The 576-nt window shown below is 42.4% G+C and overlaps 1 pseudogene; it reads right to left on the bottom strand.

The window, feature by feature from the left end:
* Window positions 1–218: 218 nt before the first annotated feature.
* LOC125437338 lies at window positions 219–316 on the bottom strand (annotated as a pseudogene).
* Window positions 317–576: the final 260 nt, after the last annotated feature.

Genomic DNA, 576 nt, shown 5'->3' with positions numbered 1-576 from the left:
GATATTTGGATGTGGTCTTGGACCGCTGCTGGCTGTTTATCTGTTTCTGCCTTATAGCTCTAACACATGGTTGTGGTATTAGATGTTAGCACTGTTACACATTATTAAATGGTTGCAGTTAAAGCAAAATAAAGGCCACGTGTAAGAAGGAGGGCAGAAGTCCTGCTTCAAAGCCCATATGTAGCTTTCCAACAATCCCAACTGCAGATTGCCTGAAGTCACCCATGTACATTTTCGGATTTATAAAAATGCGCAGGGGCCATGCTAATCTTCTCTGTATCGTTCCAATTTTAGTATATGTGCTGCCATATATTATCCGAAATCATGCCCAGGAACTGCAGGACAGCTGCTTACCTAAACATCTTGCTCGACCCTAAGTCTAGGTGGTTATTCACCAGAGCAAGAACAAACACATTCCCTCTTACCTTCTCCCCGGAGAGATTCATGGCATACTCACAGAAAAAGCGTACATGTCCATATTGCTCAACCTCTGAGGAATCTTTGGAGCATGTTCTATTCGTCTGCCAGAAATTCATAGATCTCAGACCTAGCTTGTTTTTTTTCAACACCAACTTA

This window comes from Sphaerodactylus townsendi, linkage group LG07, assembly GCF_021028975.2.
Source record: "Sphaerodactylus townsendi isolate TG3544 linkage group LG07, MPM_Stown_v2.3, whole genome shotgun sequence".
Classification (NCBI taxonomy): domain Eukaryota; kingdom Metazoa; phylum Chordata; class Lepidosauria; order Squamata; family Sphaerodactylidae; genus Sphaerodactylus; species Sphaerodactylus townsendi.
The sequence above is the reverse complement of the archived record's forward strand: the minus strand, read 5'-3'. Positions and strand labels throughout refer to the sequence as shown.